The 25,961-nt window shown below is 43.1% G+C and overlaps 1 protein-coding gene across 1 annotated transcript in view; it reads right to left on the bottom strand.

Moving 5' to 3' along the window:
• Btbd9 (BTB domain containing 9) overlaps nucleotides 1-25,961 on the bottom strand; it is a 382,244-nt gene that overhangs the window by 132,928 nt on the left and 223,355 nt on the right. The window lies entirely within an intron of this gene.

Genomic DNA, 25,961 nt, shown 5'->3' with positions numbered 1-25,961 from the left:
TTAGGTGCTGCTCCCAAGTCCCTCTAGGAAGTGAACCCTATATACTTACACCAGTCCCCCACCTGACTGCTGGGGCGCCTTCTCTGTAGAGAGGACCCAGCCCGCTCTGCAGCTTCCCTCTGGGCCCCACGGCTCTGCCATCTATCTGCACATGGTGTGGAGTTTCACCGGGCAGGTCTGTAGTGTCTTGGCCTGTTCATCCTATCCATTTCCCCAGAAGCTTCATCACCGACAAACAAGCACTAAACCTAGGAGCCCTTAGCTCTAAAAGAATGGCAGTTCACAGGATAACGAGGACACAGTCAATACCGTAGGGAATGTACTCCATGTTATTGCACTAGAATTCAAAGAAGAACCACGAAAAATAACTAGATTAACTAAGAATTCTCATTCTTCCAAATTATGAACTATGTACTGAGAGAACAGATTTCAATTAGGAAATGACAGTCTGGGCAAGGCTTTAGTAATACCCTCCCTCTGCACATACAACAACCTTCAATTTAGACAATATAATTTTACTTCTATGTTAATTGCTGTCCACCAATTCCATAATTTCCTAACGTTTCTCATCACTCTGAATTAACTGCATAATGTAAAAGACTATTTGAAGCATTCACATTAAGGAGACTGTATTTAGGGGTTTCGCATTATGGGCTATCTTCCTCCGTTTCTTCCAGCCTGAGCCTCATGGCATTCCCTGTGCACCTCATTTAGCCATCTGCTCCTTGACACAAGCCGATCACTTATCTTCATAACCCATATTAATGGGATCTCCTGGACTAGCTATTCAGAATGCCTGGATTTAGTGCAGAGAGTCATACTTCCCTTGCTGAGATCTGGCTCCTACCAGAACCCTGCAGGCACAAGGCAGGTTTCTCCGACTTCCTCAGCATCAATGTAGACAAAGAGGGCTGAGTTGATTGGGCTTTCTTTTGGTTTTGGTGGAGAGTTCATTTAAATTAGATTCTTAATGGTCTGAGTAGTACTACAGATTGTGTTGTCTTTTACTTCAGACAGCTAACGTCTCCCCAGTGCTTTCTGGGAGGGAAGGGGTGTACTAAATCTGGCACCTTGGCCTGAATCTAATTTTGGTCATTTCCTGTAACCACAGGAACTCAACTAGCATTGCACTTTCAACCGCACATGGCCAAGGCAGCTTGAGTGCTGCTGTCTGTAACCTCAGAGCAGGCAGTTTGATGTAATCTGATCAGATCCTATTCCCAAGGTTAAGTAACCCAAGAAGAACGAGCTCTCCTACTGTGCATGGTACAAGAGTCAGGGATGACTAATAGGGCCTTTCCCCTTGGCAGTGCCTAAAGCAGATGCTGATCGGCCTCCCTTCCCTGTTTAAACATGGAATCAAGCTTTCAAGTTCAGATAATTGTCATTTTGCAAATTTACCCTGATGTAAATGGCATGGACAGACAAAACAATGCAACCTTGCCTTCCCTTGCCACATGGTTATAAGCAACTGGGGACAAACAGCTGTAGTGGAATACATTTTACAACTTTACAGACAGTGTTTGTGACAATAAAGAAAATACTAGATAAGAGAGGAACACTGAGAAATGTCTCCAGGTCAAAGCCCCACATAAATGAAGACAGTGTTATCTCCACCCATAATCCTGAGGTCAAATGAGCCATTCATCACCATACATCACACTCCTCGCTGGCTACACAGCACGCCCATAACAAGCCCTGTCACCCTGGCTCACATGCTTTCTAAGCCTGCACAATTACAGCATAACTTACAGCAATGGCTTCAAGTCCTTACCCAAACCCACACTTCAAGAGATGGAATGTGGTTTTTAAACATAAAGCAAAGAAAACCAGCCCACAAATCACAATCCCAGAGAACCTAGACAACAATGAGGACCCTAAGGGAGACTTATATAGATCTAATCTACATGGGAACTAGAAAAAGACAAGATCTCCTGAGTAAATTGAGAGCATGGGGATCTTGGGAGAGGGTTGAAGGGGAGGGGCTAGGTAGGGAGGGGAACAGAGAAAAATGTAGAGCTCAATAAAAATTAAAAAAAAGAAAAAAGAAAGAAATGGAACACCAAAAGAAAGAAGCCAGAAGGAGCCAGGCCTCTCCTTCCTGCACTGAAGAGAGCAACTAGAATCAGCATGGGTGTCAGTAAAGGGCCCTACACTAAGAATTCAGAGGCCTGTCTTACTTGGAGACCCTCTTATGCTCACAAGCACCTACCCTGATGACAACCACAGTTCCTCTCGAGAGCTCAGAATGCAGACCCCACGATGGAGGAGAAGTTCTAACTGAAAACCCAGGAGAAAGGGTAGGGATGGAGTCAATGTTTTTTGTTTGTTTTGTTTTTTAATTTTCTTTGAAATAGCAAAACGAAGTGATCCTAACATCTGAGCAAGAGAAGTAGACATCGTTCTTCTGCCACAAGATAGCAAACAAAGCTTGAGACTTCTCTTCGCCCTTCAGCACTGTCTCTGCGGTGCATGGTTAGCAATATCACCTGGTAACCAGGGCAGGGGCAGGAAGGGCAGCCTCAGTGAGCGATGAGGAGCTGTCTAGCAGCTGGAGCACTACACTTTGTTCTCTCAGAGGCCCTCAACACAGCAGCTCAGTTTGAAGATAATTAAAACTTAAACGGTGCCACAGAAGGCAGACAGGCAGCAGATTGGCGGGTTCTGGGGAAGATGAATGCCATCTACACGAGTCCCAGGGAACCAGTCTATTTTCGACACTCTCCTGCCTTCCTTGTGCTCACTGTCTTCAAGAGGCTGACAGAGCCCAGACCCTGAACACAGTTCAGAACAAGATGTTTCAATAACAAAGTTCTTCAGTGCTAACAGACTATGGGTGAAAGGGATTCTGTCTTCTTTAATAAGATAAGCTAAAATGTTCAGGACAGCCTACTAAAATGGGAAGGCATTGCAGAGTTTTACAACAATGTGGGCTTCAAAGCAGCGCAGTTCACCATGTAGTTAGATGAGTCAAACGAGAGAAAAATGTTTAAAAATTTTTGAACCTTGGTTTCCTCCTCTATTAAGAAAGGTCAGCAACACACCCAAGTCATGGGTTTTCAAAGCCAAATCCCAGGATACCGCCCTATGAGTTCGTCAGGTAGACCACAGAGGATATCAGAGCAAAGTGGGTTATTACCATTGCTCTTGACTGCCCACCAGAACTAGTCAGTAAAACCCTATTGTTGAAGATACCACACATTCTGGATATAAAAGACAGAGAAACAAAGTTGGAATTGAGCTGGCAGCTCTCTCTCTTGTAGCCAGCATTCAATGTGTTGGACGTGGTATGCAGGCCATTGGGGGAAGAGAATACTTCTTCAGTAATCACATCCAGCTACAGACCCTTCATGCTACAATAGTGAACTGCTTGACAAGACATGCCTATTCAAGGTAGAATAGTGTCATGAATGTGCTGGGCTAACCAGCTGCCTCCTGATCAGATCCAGAGGAAGGAGTATATGCCTAGCACCATAAAACTGCTCAATAGCCAGGGCCAAGGAGCTTGGTCACAGGATCTAGGGGGAATCCACTACTTACGCTTTGCCAAATGGACATGCAGTTGAACTGCCTTCCAAATGTTCATACTAATATACCCAAGCAGCACTCAACCTTGACCAGAAAAGCCTGTTTTGGCAATGGGTGACGGTCGAAGTGGTAAGAATACGTGGCTGCTAAGTGGTTGGTTCCAAATGGGGCATCTATGTCATGCCTCCACGTGCCAGGGAACATGATGGAAGAAGAAGGCAAATGGATGTGGGAACCACAGGGTAGGGAGGAGTGCAGTGGAGCACTGACTTAAAATCACATGGCTGCTGCAAACATGAAGACCCAGAAGCTATGACCCGGCACCCCCAAATAAGAAGGAAATGAGGGAAGGACAGAGGATAGGAGGGGGATTCGGTGGGGAGAAGAGAATCAGTGGAGGTGGAAGAGGATAAAAGAGGAAGGGGTGTGAATCTCAGTACATTGTATACACAGTATGGTCCTGTTACTTTAAAAAATAATTAACAATAAAAATCACCCACAAAAAGTCAACAATAGAAACGCTACAGAATATTTAAGTAAGTTCAATATTTTAAAGTTACCAAAGGCAGAGTGTGGCAGAGCAGGATACCCTTAGTGTAGACTGGTGGGGACATCATTTTGTGGTTTGGACTTTGGATGCTGGGCCACCTAGGAGAGTATTCCTGAACCCAGATGGTGGAGTGGGACAGGCCACAGGGCAGATGTGACATCATCGCATAGAGCAATAATGGGCTGAAGGAAGCAGGTTCTAGTAAGAATGAACATTTCCTGATTCTATGGTATTCCTATTTTGGTCACCCAGGCTAAAAAAAAAAAAAAAAAAAAAAAACCTTTCTGGCCTGTCTCAATGCTCGTGGAAGCGATGCCCCGATATGAGCTTAAAGCTTAAAGCCTCTACCCGCCTTCCGAAGCTTCCCTCTTCAGCAGACAAGGAGAAAGAAACCCAGGTGGTGTGGTAAATTGTTCAGTCCAACCGAAGGGCTCATATTTTTGTGCACACCTTGGAAGTTAAAAGTTTTAATTCATTGAGGAACATGACATTTCCGTAAAGAAGGCTAATATTTTGCTTTGGTGATTTCAGGGCATTATTTGCCTGATGTGGAAAAATTCTCATCCTTCATCTGTCTATCATTTCTGTCAAAATGCTTCCAGAACTGATGTCTCACAGCTAACACTGAAGATACCAAGCATCTTAATACACTAAAGAAAAATCTGGTCTCTAGTCCTGGTAGACGCCAAGTTGACTTTGTGGTTAGAGCTAACCCTTAACCTATGCCTCGGTTACTAATGTTCTGCACTGGGCATGGTCTGTTATCAGATAAGATTTAATTTGTTAAGAATATTTAAGTAAGCTCTCAAGGGATCAAATTAATCTAAAATGCAATAGAATTTTGATCTTTAGGAACCAAAGTTTATTTTCAAATTAAGACTTCATGTTATCGACATAAACAGACACTACTGAAAGCCAGGGTTAGGATTAAAGTGGTGGATACGTTTAAGAAAGGATCCTTAATAGCTTCTGTTTTCTTCTGAGAACTCTGAGGAGAAATCCTGTTCTTTGTTGTGGCCGGGGACCATCCCCTACTAGAACAAGCTATATCTCTCACTAGAGACCTGGGGTGAGCTGGGAAGTGGTCATTTCAAGGTTTTCTTTGGCCTTTTCTTTTCTTTCCTGCTCCTGGGAAGGATCAAACACAGGTATGATCCTTCAAGTCCCAGAGCAGCTAAATTCTGCAGCTCACCTATGGTGTCTTCCTCCAATTCTGGGTATAACATTAGTGCTCCGAACAACAGACCACAAGCTAGAGGGGGAGTGACTTTGGGTCTTGTTGCTAAGGCAGCTAGTGGAAAACAGTTTGCTGCCAGAATGACAAAAAGCTTCTAGAATAAGCATGTTGCAACAGGAAAGATTTGTAACAGTTAGAAAGCCTTCCCTCTGGCTGGTCTGTGGCGCTATAGATTCTCCTCTGCCGAAGCTGGAGAAGCCCCTGCAGCACTGCGCACTTTGAGAGGGAGAAATGGAAAGGTTAAACACTTTGCACAGTGAGCCTAAGCACAGGCTACCAACTCAGAGAGCAACCAAGCCCCTTGCTATGGGCCTTGGGCCCTGTGGAAGGAGCAATCATGCACCAGCTTCTAAGACACTCAACCTGAAGAGGAAATAAAAGAAGCCATCTTGTTTCCCTGAAAAAACTGATGCAAAAGGGAAGCCAATACAAGAAGGGATGTTAGTGGGCAAAATAATTCAACGTTCCCCAAACAGAAAGCTACCAACACAGATATAAGCAGCTACTGTTTTTCATAAAAATCTAAGTAAATTTTGAACAGTAAGTTTTCCTGTTCCTCAAATATTCAGAGCCTAACATTGCCATTTGCCTTCAACTTACAAAACTGTATTTGGAATAATTATTCCCCCAAACTAACTGTATCATTTATATAAGTCATATAAGATCATATAAGGTGTAAAGTTTATTTAGTTCATTTAAATTTTCTGCTTCTGCATTTAAGCTCTTACAGGTATCCTGAGTAAATCTGTCATTAATTAAGATGCGCATACTGGGTCCAAAAAATTATACTAAGCCCTGTGGGGAATGAGCTGAAGGACAAGACACAAGCCTTGATCTGGAGACAGTACACCAAGCCACAGGCAAGAACAGAAACTCTGTAACTCTGACAGACAGACCCAGGGAAGACCTGGGCCAACTTCTCCGTTTATCTTGGGCTCCACAGGAGAGGTAGCAGTGGAGAGAAGGGCGGAGTACTCAGCAACTACTCACTCACACATGGCAGCTTCATCTTCAAACACGGATGCTCAGAGAGTGGGCTTTCACAGTCCTACTGGGAAACCTACAGTAATTTCAAAGACCAAAACCAAACAAACATGGCCAAAGGAGAAAAGGTTCCCTTTGTCCCACCCCCAGCGATGAACAGCCTATGCAAATGGTATGACTGAGCACTTGCTATGTGCCTGCTACTCCCATAGTGGGGAATACAGATAAAATCCCTCTCCATGAACTTACATTTAAAGTCAAGGGACAGATAACAAATTAAAAAAAAAAAAACCAACCAATTATCTATTGTTTAGAAGATAAACTACCCATCATAGACCCTCACAGACAAACATGCTTAACTACAAGGTCGAACAGCTATAAACCATCACCCAGGGGTGAAAGCTGATCAAATGGGAGGACATAACCAGCTCTGTCCAACATAAATGAGTCTGAGGTGGAGGTCCAGTATACCTATTTCAGATACTTAGTTGGACAAAGTAAAAACCCAACCAAACAGGTATCTTACAACTTAGACAGAGAGGAACCAACTTGAATTTCATTGGGAAAATTATGCATTTCATGGTTTAGTTTTTTTCTTCAGATTATAATATTCAAAAGATTATGAGGCAGAAGTAGGGATGACATATATAAAATAAAAATTAATCTGAGAGACAAGAAGAAAGGAAAGAAGAAGGCGGCGGGGGAAAAGGGAGGATACGGAGAGGATAGAGCAGCTGTGAGAAAGCCTCATCTGCAAACGTGAACAAATCACCCTTTGTCATCAATACAACAGCACATCCTAACAAACAGGGCCGCATTACCAAGACTTCAACATCTGCATGTTCTCATTAACTTTTCCCCTAGCCCAACATGCTGGGGGTGGGAAAGAGAACTTCCCAGTTTTATCTTGGCATAGGCTGCGCTATCTCTCCTAGTTTACCTAATAGGCTGTGAACTTCCACCAACACAGACAAAGGAGTCTAATGGAAGAACAAGAAAATCTGTTAGCTTTCTTATGAATCTGTAAAAAACTCATTTCGTGACTGTGACCTATAAAACATACCTGCGTGGGGGGGGTGTGTGTGTCATGGATTATGGCAGACAAAACATTTCTCTTTCCCTGAACTAGGGTGGGCACAGGCAACAAACTTTAAGAACAGAGTAACTTTTTCTTTCCTTTCTTCTTTTCAAGCAGGTGAATGAACAGAGAAGGAAAAGGAGTAAATAAGAAGAGGAAGAATTTGGGGTCATGGGTCATGGGCGTGATCAAATGTACGTGTTCTCTGTGTACATGCTGAAGTCACATGGTTAGGCAGACCGGCTCATGGCTGTCATCCCAGCACCAGAAGGCTAAAAGTTTAACGCCAGGTTGGGATGCTGAGAGACACCAAATCTCAAAACGAACAAAACAATTTTTACAGGGTCATTAATTTATTCAGTTATATATGCTAGCTGTGAAAGGTTTGCACAAGAAAGCACTCTGACTCTCCAAAGAAAACACTGAAGGTCCCCAAGGCGGCAAACATTGCATACCCCAAGAAATGCAATGGTGACTGGCCACGACAGTCTCAAAGTGTCAAAAACTGAGAGTGTCACAGAGCGCAGGAACGGAAGATACCAGCCTCTGTTCCAATCTGCTCAGAAGCAGTACCGGAATTCAAAATCTATGCTAACAGCTCTGAACACACCACACATGTAGCCTTTCACAGTCCATACAACATGCAGCCAATAGTAACACATGTTCAGACATGTGATCATATGTGTGCTTCACATGTAGACAGTATTAAATGTCATATCAATGGTTATATCTTCAAACTGGAGATTTTAATGCTTGACAATCCCAAAGCCTGTGTCCTTTACAGCTACTTCAAGAAACCTGTGTTCTGGACAACAGATCCTCAGAATGCTAAATGTACTGGGGTAACAAGTTCAACTCCCAAAGCCCCACGTATTCCACCCAATATCCCCAGAGTCATCTGTTGGTACCCAGGTTTTTTCCCCTTTGCTCGAGGCGCTATGCAGGGCCATTTTTCCACTGGCTTCCTGGTTTCTCTGCTCTTGCACCGGCCTGAGGGTTTAGCTTAGAAAGAACTTGGCCCTCTTTTGTTATGGTAATTCCACCTACAAGCAAGGTTCCCACCGTGGGCCTAATAAGTCTGCCACCATAGCTGCTCTCTGGCTTTGGGCGCCGGACACCTGACATCCTCTTCCCCTGTTCCGGATGGAAGGGGCTATTTTCCTTTTGCCCCCTAGTATATATACCCGACTTATGCTTAATAAAGTTGCCATTTACTCCTTTGGTGAATGAGCCTGGTCTCTTTGTGTGTGTCTGTTCAACCCTTAGGATATTCATCCATTCTCGTGGGCTCAATTCGGGAAAGCGCGCACCTGAATCAGATGTGGGTATTCACAGAAAAGTGCAGCCAACAGTCATCATGTTCACAGAAAACTTCAGAGACCTTCCCTTTGTCCTGGGGCAATTCAGTACCTCTCCTCAGGAAGGAAAGGGAAGGGGGAGGAGAATGGGGGAAAGCGAGACAGCGATTCGCTTGGCACACAATTCAAGTAGCGGTCTAATGATGAACAGCTCTCAACAAGAGGCAGAATAGGAAAGTAAATAAAAACAATACTAGAGAAAATGAGAATATTCACCACCAACACACAGGAAATGCAAACACTTACAGGAGACACACAAGGACAAGCCACAGTGAGCATGAACACACATAGTGTACCCGTCAGGGCTGCCAAGGTCTAGTGTGTGACTGATTTTGCCACAGAAGCCTATACTCCAATTTCCAAACAGCAAGGCAGATTACAGCGCTAATTTCAATGCTATAGCTATAAGAGACTTAGTCAAGTGTTTAGAATGTTAACACAAACAAAGCAGGAACGGGAAGATGTCCAAGTGGCACCATCCTGTTTGTTACAGGGCTGTTAGACAGGAGCTAAGCTGACCGACAGATTAAACCGGCCAGTCTTTGATGATACACACCCTTGGCACTGTGAGTCCTTTGCACGGTTGAAGGTCACTCTCAAGTCTGTAGCATCTCTTGTGGATTAGTAAACAGCTTTGGAGGTGGAATAGTTTAGAAGGACTTTTTCCCCTCTCCAAAATGTCTTTAGAGTTCAAAAATTCATCCCTTGGGCTTTCCTGGTACAGCCTAAGTTGGTGGTCAGAGAGAACGCCAAGCCTTACATCTCCTTCACAAACTCAAGCAAAGAAGCCTTTGGGGGCATTGTACACATACACAGTAATGTGCTCTTGCAAAAGAGGGTTTTTGGTTTTGCTTTTTCATTAACAAGAAGATTCTGTCCAATCTCTAGAAGCTACTGTGACCCCTCTGGCCCTTGACTTCCTGAAGCAAACTAAAGATGCCTTTGCTATTTGCTCCTCTTTAGTTTTAAGAATAATATTATCTGTGCACATAGTTGAAAGTCAAATCACCTGTAAGGCTTGCTATGACACACCTTCCAAGCTCCATTTCTTCCCCTTCCCAGAGGAACCACTGTTATCTCTTTTAATTCATTATTTTGGGATTTATTTTGCATCTACAATCAACATGCTTCTGACGCTTTTTCTTGATCTTCTGGTTTAGGCATTATTGATCAGGCTACTGCAGAAGACAGGAGTCAGCTTTCTCTCTCCAACTGGACCATTCCCATCCCCCAGTGTAGACTGTAACTCTGAGCTAGATCAATACTTACTGTTTACTTTATGCTATGTAAATGTTATTCACACCTAATTCCTACACAGGGTTTTCCCAGTTAGAAATGGCATTAGGTTGTTTTTGTTTTTGTTTGAGCCAGAGTCTCACTCTGTAGCTCCGGCTGGCCTCAAACACAAAAGAAATCTGTCTACCTGAGCTTACCAAGTGCAAGTGTTACAGGCCTGCGTCACCATGAGATCATGGCTCAAGAGATTTTTGTTTTGCTTAATTTTAGGAATTCCACACTAAATCCTTCCTTCCAGTAACTCTCCTCAGCTGACATGCTGCTCTCAAAATATTCTGACACATCCAAGGGACCTAGTAATTTCTTTCTTCTCAAGCTGCCTTCCTAGGCTTCCCGAGCAGCCGCAGTCAAGCACAGACCCCCTCCCAACCCTCACATCCACTCCACAGCTGCTTTTGATTCTCTCCTCCTTTCTTCTGTTTTGTTCTGCGACTTTGGTAGAGTATACTTACTTAAAGTTTTCTGAGAAGTGGCTCCTGGGTGATGAAGTTATAAACTTTGAGCAAACCTTTAGTACATCTTCCTGTTCAACTGGAATTTTATCTGGACGTGGAACTTTAAACTATCAATTGTTTTCCTTGAGAGCATTGAGTAGAATATTCTGGTCAGTCAACTGGTTTTGCTACTAAGCAGCCATTGTACCACCAGACCTGAATTCTCTTTCTTCTTTAAAACCACGGCCTGCTCTAGAAGGATGTGGGTCATCTACAGATAGGCATTATGAGGAATTATAGGAAGATACGTCTTGGGGTGGGGTTTGCAATCTGGGACCCACATATTTTAGTCTGGGTAAAATTTCTTGAATTGTTAGTGCTAACTTCTTCCCTGGGCTTTCTCTCAATAACACCCGAGGTTTCAGTTGTCAGAACCTCTGACCCTTGACCTCTATGTTTCTGCCTTCTCTTCAGCCATCTTTTCATCTTTTTGGTTTTCTTTCTGGGAGAGTTCATCTTCGCTGTCTAGGCTGCTTACTGACTTTCCATGTCTGCTTTAATATATTAAATATCTGACTACACTTCATATTCTTTAACGGTTCCTTCTCATGGCATCCTGTTCTTGGTATAAAACTGTACCATGGACTTTAATCTCTCTAAGGACCGCACTGCATTGTGAAGTTTTAATTTCCCTATATACATTTTCCCTGTCTGCTTTAAGCATTGTATTTACCAGTTTTCTCATGTCTGGTTTTCAACCAGGTTGGGAAAAGGGGAATTAGGCACACAATAGGAACCCTGAAGACAATTGGGAGAGCTTTAGTTTCACCTTAGGATTCCCTAAAGAGGTCAACTGGCAGAGAGAGTTCACTTCCTTTAGCTTGTCCCTCTTGGGCTTGCCATATTAGCTACAGAGACTTTTCTAACTTCCTTGTAGAAGGAAGATAAGGGCCTGGCTGCTAGTGTCCTAGAAGCAAGTGATAAAACAAGACCAGAAACTGTGTGTGTGTGTGTGTGTGTGTGTGTGTGTGTGTGTGTGCGTGCACATGCACACGCGCTGGGTACCCCATTTGGTTTAGCACCCCTTATTTTACCCTCCATTTTCCCACTCTTGGGGAGAACTTGACTCGTTCTCCCCAGTTCTCAAGCTCCTTTCCCAAAGCCACAGCTGACCAACCCTCCTCCTGTCAGTCATCTCCTGCCTGGTTACTGGTCGTCACTGCGCAGGAGCCTATGCCCTTCTCTGAGGATTCAATACTTTGGACTCTATTTTCTTGAGTCTCTTGAGTCATTAAGCACTTGTTCCTCGGCTTCATGCTTCATTTTCCTTAGAATTAAGGGTTTACTCCTCAACACAGTCCCTTTGCTCTTCTTTTGCTGGGACTTTTATTCAGAAGGGTGTGAGACTGGTGTGTGCTCCCTTTGTTACCATCACCTGCAACTGTCATTACTCTTCATAAGGGTGATGTGGGATTCTCCTCTGTATGCTGTGATGACCATTAATGAATAAAGAAAATGGCTTGGCCTGATAGGGCAGAACAGAGATAGGTGGGAAAAACTAAACTGAATGCAGGGAGAAAGAAAGGCAGAGTTAGAGAGAAGCCATGTAGCTCCTCTGGAAACAGACACCGGAACTTTACCTGATAAGCCACAGCCTCATGGTGATACACAGATTAATGGAGATGGGTTAATTTAAGATATGACTTAGCCAAAAATATGCTGAAGCTATTGGCCAAACAGTACTGCAAATAATATGGTTTCTGTGTGATTATTTCAGGGCTGAGCAGCTGGTAAACAAACAAGCAGCCTCCTCCAACATCAGGGAATGCCAATCTCTTCTGGTATTCTGGTAAAGACCAGGGAGTGTCCAAGCAAGGACTTCTGATGGCCTTATTGAGTCTGAGACCTCTAGCCTTCATGCTGGAGTGGCCACTCAGAAACTGGGAGGACTGTAATAACCATTTCCTCCATTTCCCATTTCCACTTCAGTCAGGGCTGTAATTCTATTCCTGTCTCGAATTAGCAACATTACCCTCAGGTGTTTCCCCAGCCCCTCTTAGCCCATTCCTTTTCCCAGGTCCTCAAATGCTTGTCTCAGCCAACTCAGCTATTTCATCTTGTAGGCTGCTACTTTCACTAATTAAATGTCCAAACAAGGATATGGCCAGACATTCCTATAAATTATCACTACTCTGCACAAAGATTCAAATGACTGACTAGTTTTATTAGCTTCAGCCTCTCTCTCTCTCTCTCTCTCTCTCTCTCCCATAGAGAGGGGGACGAGTTAATTTCCACTGAGCAACGATAAAGTAATTCAGCTCATCGTCACATTGAAACAGCTGCACAGCTCCCCCCTCCCGACTGCTCTGTCTATCTTGGTAAATGTGGAAAACACCACCTCCTCCCATTCCCACCTTCTAGTACAATCACTAGCTCCACATGCAGATGGGCTGATTTTAACCCTCTGGAGCGGAGATTTGTTTGCTGTTCTTCCCGCATATCCACCACACACCCTTCCTTCACTGCTGCTGCTTCAGAGAACAGCTGCTGCAGGGGACCCAACAGATTCAGCTGTGGGTCCTGTGGATGCTCCCAAATACCCCACATCAGCTAGCTGCATCTAACACAGAGCCATGGGAAGTAAGTGCCAAAGTTGGAGGAAGAGCAGTGAGCGCCCTCCTTAATTCTGTAGCTACTACAGCAGCAGGAGGGGGCAGTAGGCAAACAAAGCCATACATACCTCCCAGAGTGCTAAGGGCTCTAAGTGGGACACAGAAGAGCCAAATGGGTAGGGGGGTTTTCAGCAGCAACCATTTGCTTTTTCTGTTTGTCCCAGGAAGCCCTCAGGTTGGCTGACTGTCTCCCTGGGTCAGTGAATGAGTTAGATAGGAGTAAGGCAAGATAAATATTTCAACTCTTGTCACTTTGTTCAGCTCAGTAGCATCCAGTTAAACATAATGGTCACCCATCCTTGTCTGTCCAGGACAGGTCTGGTTTTAACACATCAAGTCTCACATCTCAGGAAGCCAAGTTCACCCAAGCCCCCAGCAGTCATTTCCACTCCCGGAGCCACTGAAGCTGAGCTACATTTCCATTCCACACAACATCTTCATCTTTTAGGCCCATTCCTGCCACAGTGCTGGTTCTCAGCCTGCATCACACACAGTCTAACACACCAGGGCCATAAAAGGCCAGTTTGAGCCTGACTTGTAGCAGAACTGATACTATGTCATCTGAGCTCACCCAGTTTCTTTTCTGGAGTCCCTGTCAGAAGTACAAAGTGGCTCTCTTGCCAGGCACTGGTGGTGCGAGTCTTTAATCCCAGTACTCGGGAGGCAGAGGCAGGTGGATCTCTGTGAGTTTGAGACCAGTCTGATCTATAGAACGAGTTCCAGGACAGGCTCCAAAGCTATACAGAGAAACCCTGTATAAAAAAAATTAAATTAAATTAAAAAAAAAAAGGTGCAAGGTATCAGTCCACAAAGCTGAATCCAAAGGTCCATGGCAGAGACTGAAAATGCAGCATGTCTTGGTGCCCAGGGAAACAGCGCCTCCCTCAATAATTTCAATGCTAAGTATCAGAAGAAAGATGTCAGTGGAAAATCAATTACCCAGGGCTGAATAAGTCTCTGCAGATCACTCTGGCTTGCTGTGCTCTCCCTGCTCTGGCCAGCATCAGGCCACTTCACGCTTATTCTATCAGGGCAGTGGAAGGCAGACTCCTCAGGAAGGATGCTCAAGCTGTGGGCTCACAAGGCTACTCTGTAGGAAGAGGTGACGGGCATGGAGGCTGAGGGCCAATCTGTTTCTGTTCATCACTGGCCTCTTCGATTTGCATGGAAGATTAGGAAAATACAAGTGTCAGAAAAGAAACCTAAGGACAAAACTACACAAGATCCCATCTTTTAAAGAATTATTAGGACAATCACCAGAGGCAATGGTAATACTAGCAACTGTAAAACATCAAATTCATAAAGACACTTGGATGAGCAACTCAGATTTGACTATTCATTTGCCTTCTGGAAGCTTGTTCCCTCACCTGTAGAGGGGAAAGTAATGACATCTAATTTAAGGGAATTTACAAGAACCAGACACACAGTAAATGTTCAGTAGAAAAGGTGAAGCGAGCACACTCCCACAATTTACTTAGCATTTCTACTGAGCAACTACCATATGCTGAGCCCTTTAGATATCAGATAAGGAAATGAATGTGAACAAGTCAATTTCTAAAGGGGTCACTGTTTTAATACAAACAGAAACTTCAATACCAATTAATAATTATCCTATAAACTCTACACTACCTGCATTGGTGGCACATGGCAATGGTGCCTCACTCAGACAGGGACATCCAAGAAATGCTTCCTAGATGTGGTTGCTGAGGACCAAGGGATGAGAAGGAAGAGGCTAAAGGAAGTGGGAAAGGAAAATCAAGGGAGGAGAAAGACCAGACAGAGCAGCAGAGCTGAGACTGGACTGAACAGGAGCAGCCATGGTGGACACACAGTCTGGCTGTAAGGACGGAGTGGAAGGAAGGCTGCAGACAAGAGGGAGATGCCGGAGAGCAAAAGCTTTAGTTACCAGCAGGCAGAAGTGCCCCGAGTAACTTCAAATACTGCAGGGGTTAAGAGTGTGAGCAGAGAGGTGGAGAGCGCTGCTTCCCACTTGTGTAACCGAGAAATGACTCCTGACTTAATTGTGCCCGTCTTAGCTTAGTGAAGGTCTCCTTGAGTATCGCATGAACCTAACTAGGCACGAACGGTGTAGAGAAGTGGTTCTTAAATCAGATCCTGAATCAGACTTATTCGGGGAACTTTGGAAATACACATATACTATTCTTACAGGGTGCTAAGTGAAATGAAGCAGTGTTGTCTACTGTGTGTCTCGGCTTGGAAACCCTTAGGCTAAATCAGAGGTTTTCAACCTGTGGGTTACAACCCTTTCAACAGGTTGTCTAAGGTCATTGGAAAATACAGTAATTAAATTACAATTCATAACAGCACCAAAATTACAGCTATGAAGCAGCAATGAAGATAATTTTATGGTTGGGGTCACCACAACATGAGGAACTATATTAAGGGATCTCAGCCTACACCACAACAAACACACCCCAGCCATACCAAAAAAAAAGAAAAATGCAAACTACAAAAGGAAAGACTCACCAATTTGGGGTTGGTGCTCCTTTGATTACTGGGCTACTGGACCACCTTCTCAGTATGTCTTGTTTAGTCTTCTAGCACCAGCCTAACCATTTCTCCCTTATGCCCAGGGTTTGAAATCACGGTCATTTCTCAGAGGACTTTAAGTGTCTGTGCCTCATACACGGGGCTTCAGGCCTGGGACACCTTTCTCTCTTACTCTCTGAATGAACTGTAACTTTCCCTATAAAATCGAGCACGTGCTTTATATAGCATGTCCACGGAAGGATTTGTGTCTCCCTCTCTGGTGTACGTCTAACTTCCAATGTAGAATGTCTGCCCCTCAGAGTGTTCACTGCTTCTGTAGAGTGCCTGCCCCTCAGTGTCCACTGCTACTGTAGAGTGCCTGCCCCTCAGTGTTCACGGCTACTGTAGGTGCCTCACACCCCAAAGGGTTAAATGTTCACTTTTATTGAAAACTCAGGTCTTTTTGAAAGCTCAGCCCATGTGCTGTTCAGGTTCCCTTTCAAATCACCCAGTGCAGTGCCCTGAGTTTATGAAAATATTTGCAAACTGAGGAAATAGTTGTGGAGAAACAAAAGGTAATTATTGTAACAGCTATACACAGGAATTTAACAATGTTTAAAGACTGTTAAAACTCACCAAACAATATTTATATGAATTATTTCTTAATATAGATTATGCCTAAGGAACTAGGGACAAAAATTATCAAATTGGTAAAAAATTTGAAACTTGCTGTTTAAGGTTTGATTCAAATCAGTCTCAATTAGGTAGTGCTTTCTTTGCCAAAAATCCCTTTTGTGGACTGGGTGTGGCAATGAACACTTTCAATCTCGGGTAAGGCAAGTGAATATGAGTTCAAAGTCAGCCTGGTCTATCTAGAGTGAGTTCCAGGTCAGTCAGTTAGGGTTACATAGTGAGATCTTTCTCAAAACAACAACAAAAGGCAAATCCTTTTTGTAAGGCAGCCATGTGCTAGCTAGTGGGATAATATCAAGAACCAAAGGTGCAGGAACACAGCTGAAGAATCTGATGATATAGCAGAAGAAAGAAAAACCACTAGTGAGGTTTCTAAGTGACAACCGTCAGCAGCTTGGAGATTACTTAAAATACAATAGAATCAAATAGCCACGGAATGATGACAGGGCTCCTCAAATATCATCACTGAAGAGAAAAGTCCCTTTCTCAAAGGATATTATTGAAATCTGGCTTTCATGATACTCTTAGAAACAGAGTGTCCCAGAGATGACAGATTTCGATGACAAAAAGAGAAAATGGAGGGATTTCTTGTTGAACTTTCTGGTGCTAGAGCTCGGGCCCAGGGCTTTACACACACTAGCCAACACTTCACTACTGGCCTACACACTCAGATTGTGCAGGAAAAAGGCATTTAAATCCACACTGTCTTGACTATCAGGACAAGAAGGCAAACGTCGTCTATTTCCATAGAGCCCATCAATAGACACTTTTAAAAAGGCGCAGTATTTCGGGGGCTGGAAAGATGACTTCATGGGTAAAGTGTTCGCTGTGCCAGCATGAGGATGTAGGTTTACATCCCTAGAACACACATAAAAGCTAGACATGTTATCACACAACTATAAACCAGCACAGGTGCTGGGGTAGGGAAATTGCTGGTATCTTACTAGCTAGCTAGTTTAGCAGAGGTTTCAAGCTCAAGTTTGAGTGAGATACAATGAAAAATAAGGGCGGGGGGAGACACATGACACAATAGAAGAAGGTACCCAGAGTAAACGTTTGGCTCTAAACAAACAAGCATACCCACACATCCATATCTGTACAAGTGTGACTATGAGTACATGCACACACGTACGCACATACATACCCCAGTACCAAAAAAGTTATTCTAACTCAATAAACCCTGTTTTTTATATACATTATATATCCTCAAAATATATTATGTGTGTATATATACATATATTTGTGTGTGTGTCTGCACACATATATATGGTTATTATAATACTCTGAGAAATAAAATAATTTATGGAAACAGGTACAAAGAAAAGAATATAAAATGGCTTGAGAGGTATATTACTAGGAATAATGGGAAGAAATTAAGAAAGTGGTGAAATTAGGTTACATATCAGACACTCTCAGCATGACTTTTACTGTGGTGTGAAAGCATCTTCTGGAATAATAATGCTAATTTTAAATGCCCTCTTAATAAAATGTTCAGGTTGCTATAGCCTATTAGGCAGCAATTAAAGTCTCATGCGCTCTGCCACCCCTTCCTCGGGTCTGCCACAGTAGAGCTGTCACAGGAAATGAGGCCCAGGACTTCTGAGCACTAAGTGGTTGCATGGCCAGGTAAAAGATGGACGGTCCATCATTCAAGTCATTTAAAATTGGACACAACATTAGGGAAAAGGCAATGGAGCCGAGTGGGATGAACTACAGAAACTAATGTAGCATTTAAAAAAAAAATCACATTCATTGGCGCCCAGGGACATTTGGAGGACAATGTATTTAAATTTGGGGCTCATTTTGAAGGAACTGAGTGTCAACTGTCCTTGATCGAGGGGCTGACTCTACACACAGACATTCCCACCTGAAAATGTACAGAGAAGCACCAAGCTGACAGGGGCTGCTTAAGTGATCAGCTCACAAAGGATTTCCTTTGCTTCCTTTGGCTCAGTGATGATGATGTCATCATGCATCTGTGGGCTGTCACTTTATATGAACATAAAAACAGACAGAAAATACATTAAAGTGATATGTAATTTTCCATGCAAGTGCTTTCAGACTAATAAGAGTTATGGTTTATGATTAAGTAGAAATTGGTTATTTGCTTTAAATATTTATGATAAAAGTACTTAGAATTAACACTTAAGCAATTCAACCCACAAGATCTAAAAAATAAAATAAAATAAAAGCCACACTCCCTAGCTGACCTTGGCAACTAATGTGAGATGGCACCTGTTTTCTGGGAGGCAGTAAATCTCACCCCCAAGTAACAGTGAATGGGTTTTGTCAGTTCTGCTGTCAGATTTAGGTATTACTGGGAAACTATTTTTTCAATTTTTTTAATTGAAATTTTTTTTCTTATATATGGATTATGGTTTCCCCACTATCAAACAAACCAGAACAGGACAAAACAATCAAACAAGAAAAAGCAGAAGAAACACACATAGATACAAACACATTTGCACACACAGGATTTCCATAACGACACAAAATTGAGAAGCCAAGACATGTAAGCAGAGACCTGTAAGGTTTTAAAGAAAAAAGACCTGACATTATGAGACAAAGAACTTCCATAGATGCTGTTGAGTTCATTTTGTGTTGGTCATCTACTGCTTGGCATGGGGCCCACCCTTAAGAACAGTTTGTTACCCCAGTAAGACTCCCTTGGACAAAACGATCAACCATCTGGGTTAGGAATGGAGACACGTGTCTACTTATCCTTTCAGTTCTAAGACTCCAAAGTGGTGCAGACCTGTACAAGCCCTATGCATGCTACTAGGCTCTGTGAGTTCTTATGTGCACCAGCCCTGCTGTGCCTAGAAGGCCCTGGTTCCTGGTGTCCTCCATCCTCTCTGGCTCTTACACTCAATCTGCCTCTTCTCCTGCAGTTCCCTGAGTCCTGAAGGAAGGGATTTGATGGCCATTTTAGGGTTTAGTGTTTCAAGGTCTCTCACTCTCTGAGTATTGTCTGTCTGTGGTCTCAATTTGTTCTCATCTGCTGCAGAAGGAGGCTTCTCTGGCGATGGCTGAACAAAGTACAGATCTATGAGTATAGGAGAATATAATAGGGAATCGCTTTATTGCTACATTCTTCTGGCAGAATAATATTTGATTTGACTCTTGACACCTGGTTCTGAGATTCTTGGCCACCTAAACAGTGTTGGGTATGGGTTTCATCTCATGGAATGGGCCTTAAACCAGATATTGGTTGGTTACTCCCACAAACTCTGTGCAACTATTGTACTAGTGTATCCTATAGGAAGTCATCATTGTATATCAAAGGGTTTGTGGTTGGGTTTACCTTTCTCCTTTGGTAGTGGATCCAATAGAGGGCTAATATCCAAAATATATAAAGAACTCAAAAAAGTGAACATAAGAAAACAGACTAAAAATGGGGTACAGATTAAACAGAGAATTCTCAAAAAAGGAAATTCAAATGACTGAGAAGCATTTAAATGTTCAACACCCTGAGTCATTAGGGACTGCAAATCAAAACTACTTTTAGATTTCATCTTACATTAGTCAGAATGACTAAAATCAATAACACAAGTGACAGCTCACATTAGCGAGGGTGTGGAATAAGGGAAACATTCATTACTGGTGGGTGTACAAATTTGTATAGTCACTATGGAAATTAGTGTGGTAGTTTCTCATAAAGATGAGAACTGATCTATCTCAAGATGCAGTTTTACCACTATTGGGCATATACACCCTACTACAAAGACACTTGCTCAACCATTGTCATTGCTACTCTATTTGCAATAGTCAGAAGTTGAAAATAAACTTGATGTCCATCCAGAGACGAATGGATAAAGAAAACATGGTACACATTTACACAATGGAATATAACTCAGCTATTAAAAATGCATTCATGAAATTTTCAGGTAAATGGATGGAACTAGATAAAAATCATCCTGAATGAGGCAACTAAAACCGAGAAAGAAAATATGGCATGTATTCACTTATATGTGGATGTTAAGTCACTGATAAGCAAGCTACAATCTACATAACCAGAATTTAGGTAGAGAGTAAAGGATTTGGGTGGGGCGGAGCTCCCTAGGAAAAAAAATAGTTATGAATAAACAGGGTTAGAAGACACCTGGAATGGGAGGATCAAAGGGAGAGAGGGAGGGTAGAGGGGGTTAAGGGATGGAACACAGGAAGTGACAGCTAAAATTAAGGGACATCTGAGGGGCCATCTGGAAACCTAACACAGTAGAAACTTCCTAAAATATATACATAAATAAAGGCAATCTAAATAAAATTGTCAAAAAAAATAGGAGGAGACAGAACTCCAACGGGACATCTCTCATCACCAAATAAATTGAGCTTCCAGTACTGGCAACAGGTTACATTTAATTGAGCTCTTGACCATAGGTGTCCCATGGGAACCTCCAAATAACACAGACTATCGCTAAGGCTACTGGTGGCTTTCCACAACTGACAGCAGGTCCAATTGTTAAGACAACACCTACACAACTCATGAAGAAGTTGAACTGGTGCTACCTAGAGCCTTCATCTTATGAAGGTTACTACCTAGGGGTCATGGTACAGGAAATGCTTTCCTTAGCCCTATTACTTTTTACCTTGCCCAATAGGATAACATGAGAATATTGACTGATGTGGGAGTCCCCTCTGTGTGCTGTGATTACCATTAATGAATAAAGAAATTGCTTTGGACCTATACCAAGGCAGAACTTAGATAGGCAGGAAAAGCTAGGCTGTACGCTGGGAGAAAGAGAGAAGGGCAGAGTCAGAGAGAAGCCATGGAGCTGACGGAGATAAATGCTGGGAACTCTACCCGGTAAGCCACAGCCACACAGCAATATACATATTAACAGAAATGGGTTAAATTAATATAAGAGTTAGCCAATAAGAAGCTAGAACTACTGGGCCAAGCAGTGATTTAATTTATACAGTTTCTGTGTGATTATTTCAGGGCTAAGTGGCTGGGAACCAACAAGCAGCTCTCATCTCCCACTACAGTTGACATATCATGGACCAAAGAAAACCTAAAGAAAATAGATTGATGAATATATAAATATCCTGTTAAAATCTTCACTGCCAAGTACTGGTTTATATAAATGAATCACGGCCTGGAACACGAGAATGTTAGGACAGAAGCAATTTCAAAGCACTATGGGGAGACATTAACCCATTGACCAAGGTGTATCCAGGACTTGGCTAAACTGTAACAAGTTCAACACCAAAGCTAATTTTGAATGGTTCATAACAACTTGATAATCACAGTAGTTTTAAAAAGTTTATTGATTATTAATCTATACCAGCTCTATGTTAACCTCATTAAACCCTCCCAACTCCTAGGCAGTTACTATTACTATCTCTGCTTTACAGATGGCAAACTGGGGCATAACCACAGAGTCTTACTTTTCTAAGCTCACAAGCTTGGGAATAGAAAGCTATGTTATGTGTTCGGCCCAATAGATAGGTCACTTCTCATAACAGTGTAACAGATTTGCTCCAAACAAGACAGCAAGAGATAGCAAGTTCCAGACTTTTTCCTCGTGAAGCGGGGTTTCATTATAGTGGAAAGTAGTCTTGGAAGCCACAAGCTTAAGTAATTTCCCGACAGCCTACAGAAGAGCTGCAACTACAAAGCACAGGCCCCATGTCTGCTCTTTTTAAACTTAAACTTGACCATACATTGCTGACCACAAGCCTTGTGATTAATATGTAGTTACGAGAAATGAAGTAAAAATCTGTCATACGGCTACACCATCCCTATTCACCAGTAGACATCACTACTGCATGGTCCACTAGCATAATCTTAAGATAATTTCTGTATTAAAAAAACAAATGGAGGGTTCTAGGTAGAGTTCAGAAGCATACCACTTATCTAACAGGCACAAAGTTATGAACTGTTGCTCTTTTTATTTTATTGTTTTATGTGTATGAGTGTTTTGCCTACATGTATGTCTATGCACCACATGTATGCAGTGCTCCTAAAGACCAGAAGAGGGTGTTGAATCACTTGGGACTGATAGTGAATCACCACATGGGTGCTGGGAATAAAAACCAGGTCATCTGAAAGAGCAGGAAGAGCTACTGACTGCTGAGCCATCTCTAGCCCAAGTCTTGGGTTTAATTTCCATCATCTCAATCAACCAATCACATGGAAGGACCAATCACATGGAAGGAAAAACTGCACAAATTAGGTATGGTTGGTCTTCAGAAACAAGGGTCAGGAAACCAGCAGAAACCAGATCCACGTTACCCAGGCACTTTTCACTCACCAGGAAGAGCACACACAGCCCACACACTCACCTCTGCTTCTGTGTAAATTACTGGGCTCCCTAGAGCTTTGGGGGTGAGAAAATATGTGCTTCACTTTTCACAATTGAAAATGTGACTTGCTTCCTATAAAGATAGCTTTTATTTATCAAAATGTAATGAATTTATAAGTTAACTATTTTTTAACCTACTGAATTTAACTTTCACCTGTAAAGAAAAGGTCACAGTTTGCAAAACAATCACCTTCTTTCTTGCTTCCATCTTGGTCCAGCATCTCCTTACAATGACACACAGGCATTCGCTGTAGCTGCCGTCTGTTCCTTTCAAAAAAGGCCTATTTCTGTGTGCGGATGAACTCTGACCACTATCTAAATCACAAGGATCACTGTACTTCACAGCATTGGCTTTGCAAGTTCGCTGACACCAAAGGCAGGGTTGAAAAACAAAACTGCTGTCAAACACATCATCATACAAAGCACACACATGAACTTTTCATTTTATTACAGGACTGAGTCAAAAAGCTCATGAACAACAAATAGTCATGGTCCACCATGAACAGGAGAAAACTGCTGGTTTATGAGGAAAGGCCTAAAGGCATGCTTCCAGTTGAACATTTGGGACTTCCTACACAATGCAATGCTCCTAAGTTAAGCATGCAACTGTGATTGAGCCCATGAAGGAAAGCGGAAAAGAGCAGTGGGTGTCACGGTGATTTGTCTCATGGGCCCTCTTACGAGACTGAAAAGGGCCATTCACAAGTAGAGAATTATCTTCCCTTCAAATGATACATATGTGCTGTTTTTGCTAGCAGTTCTGCAATTTTTCTACGGCAATTTTGCAGACCTTGGTGTTTAGCAGTTAAGGCAAGCATACGAAGCTCTCAGAGTCTTGACTACGGCAGCCTGATAATAGCCTCATTCAACACGGTAACAAGGCTTCAAGATGAATAGAGGTTCAGAGGGCCAACTAGTTTTCCTTAGAAGTGCACAAAGCAGACCCTCACATGCTGTGAAAAGCCTCACCCACATGTTAAAAATATGAACACTTCAGAAGAGGAGTTAATGCAGATAAATGGCTTCTGATTTAATGAGGCACGGTGGCCAGAAACCTGCTGATCTTGCTTCCCTCCAAAATTTGCTGCTCTCAGCTCTGGCCCCAAGGATGGCCAATAACTTATATTATGATAAAATAATGCAAAGATTAGTAAAATTTGGTTAATTTGTCCATCATTTCTGGTAAGTGACTCATGAGAGTTAAGATTAGGAATACACATAGCAAGCCACAGGCTGAAGCGGTGGCCTCCTTGGGTCTTCCTGATGAACCTAGCTCGTCATAGCCTCTGCATCAGGGGCTACCTCTGCAATGGCAGCTCTCTACTACAGTGTGAACAGAGGCTCCTAAAGGACAGGCCCAGATCCTCTGTGAATGGTATACAAGCTAGTCTATGTTGAGATCTGGTTTCCTACGCACAGGGCTCAGTAAACACTAGGTGTAGAAGATCTTAGAAGATGAGGGAGAAGTAGCCCAGGAGTACTTGGATTACTCAAGCTTCCCAGACTGTTCTTTCTTCAGACCGAAAGGCCAGGCTCTGGGCTTCAGATCACCTGCAGTGACAGAATGCTGAATCCTGGGAGCTGTGGTCCCTAGCTACTCCCTTCTTTGTTTAAAAGCTTTCCTGTAGCAGATGCCTTCTTCTTCAGAGACTGAAACGGTTCTAGATTCTGCTAGTTCCCTGGTGCCCCAGTTCTCAAGCAACAAGGCACTGTGGTATCAGGGTACTTATCCACAAACAGTGTGCAGCCCTGATTTATACTGATTTTTCTAAACAAAGACAAGTTGAGGATGCTCAGATTGACATCCACAATCAACTTTCAACAGATCTACATGGTCTCGCTTCAGCTTTCCTGGGCCCTTACTCAGTAGCAAGCAGACATGGCCACAGGTCAAACTGCTTCATGTGGAAGTCTTTGGTGTTCTGATCACAGACACAGATCACACGGCCTTCCTATTCTATATCCAGAGTATCAGCAGCAGTACGTGACTTCATGATCACGTGTATCTTTGAGACAGTATGCTTAACACAGGATGTAGGTCACTAGCATAGCTCTGAGAGCTCAGACCTGGAATTGAATCCTCAGCCCCCCAAACACAACAAAGTTCTTAGTCTGACTTTGCTCAGCTGACAAGGCCCAGCTTGAAGTTTTAATGTGACTGAAGCATCATGTGTCTGCATAGGTGCTATGTATCTAACATGAATGATAACAAAGACGGATGTGACATTCCTGCCTGTATCCACGCACTTGGGAAGTTCAGACAGAAGGGTTGTGATATTGAGGTCAGCCTAGGGTATTTAACATATTTTAGACCAGCCTGAGTGATACAGTGAGATCCCCCCTCAAAAGTAAGACTTTTGTGCCCTGCTTTCACTTTATCTCTTTGACGTAAACTATTTCCCCCTTAGAAAATGCACTCTAGGCAACAGGTTTCTTTTACTCCAACAAGGACTCCATTTGAGAAGTCACACTATTGTGCCAATCTTTTCAGGAAAACCCAAACATACACAGTTTTAGACACAGAGTCGTCAACGATCCTATGGAGCCTTCTCTCCGGTTAGAGGCCAAGCACGTCCTGTTCTGAAACCTGCAGGGCTGACTCTGTCCATTCTTACCCCACTGGGGCTTTTACCTTCCTGAGTCAGAACTATTAACACAAGCACGAATATCCATTCCTGGGGCAGACACTCAGGCTAGATGAGTGACATGTGACCTACGCCTCAACTCAGCCGTCCGCTTCTGGACACATCTTCCACTACTGCTCTGGCTTCTAACTTAGCCCGCACCACTGCTGTCTCCCCAGCATGCCAAGCAGAGGTTTAGACTGAATTCATATCGCAGTCCTGACAGTAACAGTTCTTAGGTTTGTCCCCCACTTTCCACAGCATTTTTCTCTTATTTCAGAACCTAACGTCCCCACAACTAAGATACTCGAAGTGGTTCATCTGCTCTGCTCATGCCCTTTCCAAATCACCCTTCACACTTCGGTGAATATAAAGTCTGGCAGTTTCTCCTTAAAGCAGTTCAGTGACCAACTTCCTGGGAAAAACACAAACCCAACAATATAAAATGGCCTTGCAGACACAGACCTAGAATCCAAGCCTGCCCTTGAGTCTCATTTCTGGCTGCTGCGGCTCCTATTGGAAGATTCCCTCACATCAGGCTGCAGTTCCCTCAGCACACTGACGGCTCAAATTCCTGAACCGTCTTCAGCACCTCCTTTCTTCTGTACTCTATTAGGCAACTGACTTAAAATGACTGCAACCCACACAGGAGAGATGCAGGAGAGAAGGAAGGAGCAAGAAATACCTGGGCAAAACTGGAGCTCCTCTC

This window comes from Myodes glareolus, chromosome 18 (assembly GCF_982192425.1).
Source record: "Myodes glareolus chromosome 18, mMyoGla1.1, whole genome shotgun sequence".
NCBI classification, from domain to species: Eukaryota; Metazoa; Chordata; class Mammalia; order Rodentia; family Cricetidae; genus Myodes; species Myodes glareolus.
The sequence above is the reverse complement of the archived record's forward strand: the minus strand, read 5'-3'. Positions and strand labels throughout refer to the sequence as shown.